Raw genomic sequence first — 8,103 nt, 5'->3', positions numbered from 1 at the left:
TTGTGTCTGGTTTTTCTATTTAAGATTACTGTGTACTGGGTCAAATGGAGTCTGCAAGTGCTGGAAGTGTAAGCTTTAATCTTTGAAAGCACCTGTTGAGGTCTAAGTGAATTTACTTAAGGTTTGCTAGGAGCTTGTTTGTATCACATTTGTTCCTTTTATTTGATGCAGTGCTGAAGAAACAGCAGAACAAACTTAGTTGAACTTAGTGGAAAGCTAGCATCTTGTGAGTACAATTAGGGAATAATCTGTGGTTTCTCAACAGTGGGGGATAAATACTGTTATGCTTTAATTACATGTTAATCTGTCCTGTGTTATTCAGATACTTTGTCACTGCTCTGCTTTCAAAGGTTTCAGTTACCTTTGCAGAAGACAGGAATGTTCAGAACTTCGACTGCTTTTTCTTATGTTCTTTATTATGCAAAATAGATTTGTTCAGCCACATTGATTGCAACATCGTGTTCTCAGTGTTCACCCAAAGAAGTGTCAGTTAAGAAAGGGCAATTCGAATGTGTGGTCTGCTAAGATCAACCACTCAGAGATTTAAGTTTCTTCCTGTTGTTTCACTATTGTAAGAGTACACTTGTGGACTTCTGTGCTAATTTCTAAACATGGGCTGCAGATGATGTGCACTTGGGGACTACATTTTCTTTCTTAGAATTGTGTGTGTGTTGATAACCTGGAAGGCCTCCTGGGACTCTGGTATTAAATGTCATGGATGTGGGATGTAAACCTGCTAACAGAATCTACTGTTAAAAGAGAGGTTGAATTTAAGGATTATCTGCATCATGTTGTATTACATACATTATATATCCTTGGTAAAATCTCAGAGAAATGAAACTAACCTTGACTTTTGAAAACTAGACCAGGACAGACTTTAAATCAGGTTTGTATTGCACAAAACAAAGGTAAGAATACTTCAAAAAGAGGTCAGCTTTTACTAGCTACAGCGCACATATAAGCTCTGCAGCCAGCAGCCTACACGTTCTTCTTTGAAGTCAGTATAATTATGGAGAGATTTCTGCTACAGAGCACGTACTCGTTAATCTTGCTGGAAGACATGGATTTTACTACAGGTGACTGCATAGCACCAAATACCTGCTTGTAGATCAGGAAGGCCTCTGCGTGTTTCACAGAATAAAGAAAACGCGTAGCTGAAATGTGGAAACTTTTTATCTAATTAATAAATACACCTTACTTGCATAGAAGTCTAAACTAACCCAATACAATTCATAACTGCTGTGAACTTCTTGCATGATTTGTGTGTAGAGTTCCTGAATTCTGAAGGTGATTAGAGGCCAGAGGGGTTAAAAATTTGTAACTGGTATATTTTAGCTTAATTAATGTTATATTTAACTATATAGTTAAAAGTCTTGATTTGGCAATAAATCCATTTTGCTTACAACTCCAGGACTGCAAAGTGATCTGGCAGGCTTCTGAAAACTCAGTCTTTGGTCTGTGTATAACCCTGAAGAAAAGCTGCTTAATCCTGAGCCCTGTAGAAAAGGAGTCACATCAATATTCAAGACAGAAGGCAAAGGTGAGGTGTATCCAGCTTTGGTTCCTTCATAGATGCCCCATTAAAAGCTGCAAACAGTAGAAGTACCTGTTCTGCTTGTCAAGGAGTTGCTGTTACAGTGTAGACAAAAAGCTCAGGTGTGGGTTGCAGTTATTCATGGAAGTACTGCCCTCTGTACCTATTGCAATAGTAATTGCAGCTTCTTTGGCACTTAACTTTGTGGCAGAAAAGCATTGTGTTTAGGTGTGCATATATACAGAGAAACTACTTTTTTGTGAATATGTTAAACTGATAAAACGTCTCTTGATACACTGGGCTCATTGCTGCCAGTGTCAGGTATGTATCTGAGAAAAGTTTCTTGAATTGCTTGTCTTCTGGCAAGTTCTTATATATGTTGAATCCATGGTGTCTGCTACTCTTCTTAAAACTCTGCTCTTAGCAGACTATTCATGTGCTGCAAAAAGTGACAAGCTACGTTTCTGTCCTGTGGGAAAAGGAGTGCCATTACAGAGTTTCTCTTTCATAAGCTGGTGAAGCAGTATGCCTTTTCTGCTTCACTTGTTGCTCAACAGCCTATGCAAGGTTTGCATCCCAGTGTTTTCTTCACCTGACACTGAAGAGCCACGCTGCAACGAGATATTTTTAAGCCGTTTTTTTCCACTGTTGAGAAAAGCTACATTACTGATGGAGACCAGTAGGAAGGTCTCAGTAACATAAGCCAGTCTGACAAGTAATACTCTGATACATAGTTTTCCCCACAATACAGGCTTTTCTTGTATTGTGACTCTTCAAATGAAGTTACAACATAATGAAGCTCAGGGTACTGTCAGTGTTCAAGGCAGTGTTTTTTCAGTCTTGTTTTTATTGTTCTAATGAACAGCACAAAAGACAAAACAGCTCCTTGCCTGTCCAAGCAAAAAGTAGAAACTTGTGTGAGCAGTGTGGAATAGTAGTTTTTCCTTCTAGAAGATTCAGTTCATAATTTTTCTACTTGTTTCTGTTGAATCCTGGTTAGTTTAGGACTGCAGTCCGCAGCATTAACTGCACTAGTTAGAACTCTATATAAAGTCTATAATTCTATACATAATTAACATACTATACTTAATTAACAATTCTATACTTAATTAACACCGGGGTGAACCACTGCTTCCAATTGCAGGTAGTTTGGTTTTCTCAATAGTGTTGTAGTTTGTGGTGTAGACTCTGCCCATCTCCATTTGACTGGCTCAGTATCTCTGGTCTGCACTACGATTCTTTGTTTTCACTTATCTTTTCCTGCATACCTTAGCTTACATATTTGAAACTGAGCTATGGGCACCATTCTCATTAATAGTTTAAATGTGAATTTTTAGTTTCTCCTTCAATTCTACTATCACTGACCAACTTTCTTTTTCTTTTCATCTCCCAGACACAGCATCAACATGTTTTAGTATTTCTGAAGCTCAGCATTCTAGCGATCCCTCTGGTAGCTGTATGTGTCACATTGTTGTTGTATTGACTGCTCTTGACTTGTTTCTTCTGTGTATTTAATTATATAGGTTGCTTCAAGGTGTAATGCCTTCTATTTATTTCCACGGAGATGACAACAGCTATGCAGAGCACAATAACAAATTCTCAGTTACAAAATGCTATTTTCAATATCATTGCTACCCTTGGTTGTACATTTTTGCCTGTGATGAACAGTAGCTGCATGCTGTGCTAGTAAAAATCTGCCATCAGCAGAGGTGACCTGCTATCAGCACTGCTGAAATGCAACACCCGCCACCTCACTGCACCTCGTGTCCACTGTCTGGTCTTTGTAAATGTTCAGTAAGCACCAATGAATGTCAGTGGGTACCATTTTCTCCCCACGGAGGGATTCACTTCATCCCTTTGCTCTATCCACTCTTCTATGTCAGTTGCCATTTTGTCTGTGTCCCTCTGCTGCTGTCTGTCCCACAGCAACCAAACGTAAGGGAATTCTGGGGGGAAGGTTCAGCCCCTCCTTCCATACCACTAACATTCACTGTTACCTTTGGAGCAGGCCTCGTGTTTTTGAATACAGAATGTGTAGGATGTTCCTTTCCCTTTATCTGCCATGACTTATCTGTAGCACAGTGTCTAACAGAAATCAAATCTGTAACAGTGAGATATTACAGTGCAGGAAATACAGGACCTACAAATGACTTTTGGTACCCTGTTGATAGACTTGATGGAAGCTCTGTAAGACTGATTACACTTTAGTGCATGGATTACATTTTCATGTTTCATTGCACTGTCAAATACTGGTAGTATTATTTATGAAGTCTAGCCACTTTTCAGCATCTACTATTCTTAGTGCTACTTCAGCCAGTGAAGCTACTAATACTGGTCATATTGATTCAGAGAAAGATTTGTCTTGTTGTTAAGGGGGGTGGATATATCTGTGTTGCTTGATGGAACTTCAATTTTTGATTCCAAATAGCAATATGTTTTCTTTACCCTAGCTGCACAGCTGAAATGGTCACTCATCCAATCCAACTGGATCAGGTGCTTTGTGCTGGAGAGGCAATGAGGTCTCTGTGCAGACTGCACAAGGAATTATTTGAGGAATGACTGAACAAGAATATGCTATGTGGAGCACACAAGCATGTAGATTGCCTACAGTGGTGAACCTCACCTGATCCCCACGGCTTTTTAACACGTGGTTAAAAAAGGATATTTTCTTTGAATCAGATATTTTCTCTTACTGCTGTGACATGAACTGCAATGCATGTCCCCTGCTTTACTAATAAAAGTCTAACATAAGGCTCATGAGAATGAGCTGCATTCAGACTGTAGTCTGGTATGGTGTGGGCCAGGTATGGATTTACTTTATTAAGCAGGGAAATAGTCTGAGTGCAGTTCAATAAAGCTGGTAAAATGCCTGACTTGGTAGCAGGAAGATGACAGCTTTTGATTTTGGATTTTTTTGTACTTGGTATTTTAGATAATACTTGAGACACTACATGTGATAACAGTTGTAGTGATAGCCTCTGCAGTACAGAAATAGTGGGCCTTGTAACGGACTGAATCTTAGGGCTGAGATAAATCCCACTGAAATGCAATAGCTGTCTCTAAGTGCAGTGGGTCTTGGGTTTTCCCATGCTCTGCATCCTGTAGCTTATGTGCATACTTGTATGAATGCTGTGTTAAGCAGTCTGCTACTTGAACCTCCAAATTATCTTTTTCACATTTGCTCTTTGCTGCCACTCTGAGTGGAGCAAGTGCCCCTTCTATGTATAATAAATTATGGCTCCAAATCACCTTTCAAAAATTCATCTTGCTGATCCAGTTCTCCCTGGAGCTGGATTGAATCAGCATCACAAACTTCGCCCTTCCCTCCTACTTCCTGGTGAAAGGTTTATATGGAGGGACGGGGGGGGGGGAAGCCAAAGTAATCCAGCACCATGTCCTTTTATGCACTGTGTCACTGACTGCTCAAAAGTAAGGCTTAATCCTGGGCTACTTGTCACTAGAGTGGGTCATAACAGTGTGAGACCACAGACTTGTTCCCCTCAATACTTTGGAAACAGCTTTGCTTTCATCTTGGTTGGTGTAGTGCTTTGGGCAGCAGCACAAATGGGCCTTTGCCTCATTCCAGAGATGAATTTCTTTTTCCAGGATGAGCTGCTGTCAGACCTTTGCCAGCATCATGCTGTGACTGAAGAACCACGATTAATTTCTTTGGTATAAATAAAGTGCTTAAGCAAACCATTGATGGTTGAGGTGCTTAAGAGCTTCTGTGATTCCTTGTATGCAAAACCAGGAATCAGCTGAAAAACTGCTTTCAAGCAAAACTCTGAAATGTTTCTCACACCTGAACAAAACTTCAGTAAGATAATGGTCCGTGCTGAACGGGGCTGATAGTGAATTGAGTGAAGGGTGATAGTTATCAAATGCTGTCAGTTGCAAGAGGAAGGTAAGCCATCTTTAGGTAAGCATTGCTCCATGTACATCTGTACCAGGCCTCCACAAACAGGCTATAGGCATGACTGTTTCCTAGGAGGTTCTACAGAGGAAGTGGGCAGTGTTGTTCCCAGCAGGCACTTCCAGGGTTTGGAAAATGCTCTGTTCCTGGGAGTAATGCTTGTTGCTAAGAGTTCAGCACTATACTCTTGCACTTGGAATAAAACATCCATTTTAAAAGCCACTGTTTTCACCTGGCGATGTTGGTACACACGGGTGGTGAACAAAAGCATTGGCATCATGTGATAGAGCACCGAGGATACAGGATGCAGAGCAAAGATGAATTTAGGTCCTCTGCTGATAAATGCTCTGTATTTTGTTTTCTGTTGGGTTTTTTGTTTTTAACAGAAAGTTGGTACATGATCCTGCAGAGCAGGCAGGATGCATTTCTCAAGTTCCCCTCTATCTCTAGAATATGGCATCTCTTTGGTTTTGAATCCCTGAATTGAGCAGTGACCGTAGGAAAACCCTTAGATGCCACTTAGTGGAACAAAGTCACTGTCACTCATGTCTCCCTTCCTCACAATGGTTCAGAGGCGGGGAGGGCTCTGCAGCCCTTCTCTAAAGACAAAGCCTTTCTCATGTCTATCAGTGCATTGAAAGCTTTCCCTTTCACACTTTGCTTAACGTTTTTTATCCCAGGAAGGTTAAAGTTCATCACTTTCCCAAGGAGTTCCTACACAGACTGTTTACGGCTTACAATTTCAAACAGTTCTTTCTCAGATGCATCTGTTGAGCATTTCTGCCCTTGCAAAGTGGAAGGGGATGTACTAAGCTTCCCCAACTCCCCCACGCTCTTTAGATTGTGATTATTATCTCATGTCTGCAGACAGCAAAGCTGTTTTATCTTTTCAAATCTGAACAGTCCAGGCTCTTCCAGATCTGATATATAAAATTTCTTCGGATTTCAAAAAACAAACCCCTAGGATATCTGTTCCCTCACCCCAGCTGTCTTTGTGTTCTCTTCGTCATCAAGAAGCTATGTGGAAGCTTCTAATTCTCTGCTGATTGTTACATTCTAAACCCAGTTTTGTGTGCCTATTGATTTTGGAGGATTTAGTCTTTTCCCTTGTAAGTTTCAGTTCTAACAAGTCAAATTTCTCCTGATTTTGCTTAAGGATAGCTGGAAATCCTGAGTGGTTTCCATGAGAGTTTTATCTCTAAAGCAAAGATATACTCCAGTCTTTATGCCTTGGGTCAGAATACAGTAAATCTGGCTTTTGAACCGTGTGCCAGACAGAATTGCTGCAGCTACATGACACACAGCAGTGACAGGCTGTGAATTTGCTCTTAACTTTGCACTGAGCAGCTCTGTGCCAGGTCGGGTGTCATCCTGTCCTCCAACAGCTAGTGGAAGGACAGAAGAGCACTACCATGTGTGCTGGCTAATTTGACAGAAATATGATTACCTGTCTGTCCTAGAAACAGGTCCAATTGGCACTGTGAGTCATCCAGCACTACACAGATCTGAGGGTAATTGTGACCTTGAGCTTCTCTCTGCTAAAACATGAATTGGCCCCTGAAAGTAGGTAACTGCTAACAAACGCTTTGAGGAAAAGTACCTTTCCCTTCCCATTGTCAGTTTTCCCTTAGTGGGCTATTGTCATTTTGTTAAAATCACACTAACTCACAGGACGGTAATTCTCACTCCCCATCCAAAACCTCTTCTATGAGAGTCATCTTTCCCCTAAAAAGAAATATAATCAACCCCTGCAAGCTCCTAGCAATCATTTACTTTCCAGAAGCCTGACATGGCCTAGAGTACCAATTTTATCTCCTTCCTTACAAAAAAACCCAACAAAACAACAAACACTTTATCTGAAGGGAAATGGTGCAAGTCTCAGCTGTTCTCTTTAGCCCTTCTTCAGTGAGCATGCCCGAACTCAACAGCTGTGCTATTAAAAACACCTGTGATGGGTATTCTAATTAATTTAGGAAACTGGTGAATGGTAGCGACTGATCCTAATGGTGTTTTTAGTTTTGTTTTGTAACAGCTAACTCTGATTTTACTTCTGAGGCTTGGCAGCTCGCTCCTGCCTGCAAACCCACAGTAACGAGGAGAGGTGGACCTGAGGGATGAAGGCCAAGCTAAGAGCACCTTCTTGTTTTCCTTGCTCATTAGTGCCGAGTGAAATATCTGTGCTTTAGGGCGTATGAGTTATTAGTAGCTGTGTGGGTTGGAGAGCAATAAAGCAAGGGAAGAGAAGGTGGCTTCGGGCAGCAGAAACTGATATTTGAGGATTGGCTATTTGTTCTGTACTGTTCAGAATTATTGCCAGTCTACACTGAAGGTTAACAACATTTCAGTACAGCAGATTCAGTATGTGTACTACTGATAGAGAGTCTCCTGGGTTCTCCAAGCCTGCAAAAGTAAGCCAGCCTTCACCAATACAGCCAAGAGGTTACACTGTGCGTAGAAGCCAGCATATTAGTTACCCACCAGTGCTTATATTAGGTGTTTCTTAACACCCAGCCAGGTTCCCATCAGGCACCACCTGATGACTGGCTTGTAACGAATCTACTCTTGGCATCTGTGTGCTTCCACTTAAACTGCATATAATAGTGAGTGAGTAAGCTGCAATCAGGTAACCTTATCTGTAAAATTACCTCTGGAAAGG

This window comes from Excalfactoria chinensis, chromosome 10 (genome assembly GCF_039878825.1).
Source record: "Excalfactoria chinensis isolate bCotChi1 chromosome 10, bCotChi1.hap2, whole genome shotgun sequence".
Classification (NCBI taxonomy): domain Eukaryota; kingdom Metazoa; phylum Chordata; class Aves; order Galliformes; family Phasianidae; genus Excalfactoria; species Excalfactoria chinensis.
Note: the sequence above shows the minus strand (reverse complement) of the source record.